The sequence below is a fragment of the Solanum tuberosum genome, unplaced genomic scaffold (assembly GCF_000226075.1).
Source record: "Solanum tuberosum cultivar DM 1-3 516 R44 unplaced genomic scaffold, SolTub_3.0 scf00087, whole genome shotgun sequence".
NCBI lineage: Eukaryota > Viridiplantae > Streptophyta > Magnoliopsida > Solanales > Solanaceae > Solanum > Solanum tuberosum.
This window is the reverse complement of record NW_006239017.1, coordinates 1,201,781-1,203,970: the sequence shown is the minus strand read 5'-3', so window position 1 is coordinate 1,203,970 and position 2,190 is coordinate 1,201,781.

The window sequence follows — 2,190 nt, the reverse complement described above, 5'->3', positions numbered from 1 at the left end:
CGTCTATATATATATATATACAATTAAATTCTTCCTTTGGTTGTTTAATCGGTTTTCTTCTTCTGCTTGAATGCATCTTATATATGTAATACTTGTGATGTGTATGAAGTATATTTGAAGAAAAGATAACAGGTCAACTCTATACTGGAGTAATAAAGAAACAAATGAGGGGAGATAGTAAATTACTTTCGTCATTTCAATTTATTTGTTTTACTTTCATTTTTATTGGACTTTGTATGTTCAGTTTTAAAAATCAAAATTCAAAAGTATTTTTTACTTTGTTAAATTTCGTGCAAAATCAAATCAAACAAATAAATTAAAACGGAGGAAGTACCAAATAGTACATTGAAAATTGAAGTGTTCTCGAGAGAATCTAATGAATCCTAATTAAGAAAGGAAGCATGGAAAAGCTGGGAATTTTTTTTTTATTTATTTAGGAGTGAACGTGATATACATAACCCTGCCCGATTGCCTCATTTGGCTGTACATAACCCTTTACTTAGTCATGTAAAAATTGGCTAGAATTTCAACTATGTGTATCTGGATCTTTTTGGCAAAAAAAAAGTGTAAGTATTCTTCAGATTTCAACAATCCAACACACCATTCAATATATCTAAGTCAACTCCAAATAATCTCAATTCTCAAATTTGAAATTTAAGTTACATATATCATAAAGAAAAATCTCAATCATCAATTTAACAAAACAATTATAAACCTAACAATTTCATTTAATACCTTTTAATTTTTTTCCATATATGACTAATGCAAGTAAAAATTGCTTAGAATTTTAATCATGTATATCTGAAAATAAAACAAGTGTTTTTTTTTTTCAAAATAGACCCCTTTATCTGAAACTAGGTAAATTTCCCGCGCTTCGCGCGGTAATGAACTACGTCAATAATCTACTTCTGAACATTTGATAATATAAGTGTTTTCGAGTGGGTACAACCCTACGATAAATTGTCAAGAATATTTTATCCAAAAATGAAATAAAATATTTTTTTTAATCTTAAAACCAAAAAGATTTGATTCTTATGCATTTTGTTATTAATTCTTCATTTTACTGTAGTTATTCATCACTTAAGTCTTTAGAAAAGATATGTAATTGTTTCATTGTCTATATTTGTATTTTAAAAAAGTGGTACAAACATTTTATTCATCAATTGCGAGAGTTTTTCTCCTATTCAAAGCCTCTACATACAGAATCTTAATATTATACATCTTATATAATTAGTTGTGCACTTGATAAGTTAATTAATATTTAAAAACACATCTCTTAGCTTGTTGTTCAATGAAATAATGTCGTTCAAATAATTTGGACTAAATGATGTCTTGGCAAGTCCCTTATTCAAAATCATTCGCAGTCGATGACACTACTTTGATAACCAAAAGACATATTTTGTTGTTTATGTTTCGATCAATATGGTTAAAACTTTATTTATTTTCGCGACTTTTAATCTAATGTTTATAAGGAGATAATTATTTCTTTAATATTTGATTAATATGGATTCATCCTACTTTGAGGGGTAATTCATTGACTTCAGTCCAACATTTGAACCCCCAAACTTTTGATTCAGGTTGAGTACAATACTTACCATCCCACTACATTCCTTTTATTTTTGGATGTCACCAATCGATTGAATGCCTCGATAAGATAGAGTGTTGAATAACTAAAACGCCAAGGTAGTGTGGAACCACCATAACTTCTGAACACTCAAATGTCACTTCTTGGACATCCCATGGATCTTTTAGCCACTGAAAACTCTATAGAGATCAAAGTCATTTATTTTACAAGTTTAAGAATTTTAATCTACATGACACCAATAGTCTAATGATTACATCAAACTCTTGATTAACATATCTTTAATTCAGCATAATGATCAAAAGCATAAACATAAACAACAAAGTTTAAAACATGTACTAAAAACAACAATTAATAATATAAGCATAAATTAATAACTGTAAAAAACATACCAGGATCTGTAACAATAGAATGAAACAAAAAGGAAAAAATTGAGTCCACTGAATGCACATTGTCCCCTTAAAGAAATTATTCCCCTCTAGTACCCGAGGTTTAAAGGAATAGATCCTCTCAGGATAGAACGATTATATTCACCAGTGTATTAATACAAAAACAATAGTGTCAGTGAGCCACTCAACAGGAGCAAAGTACATGAATATTTAATTGTG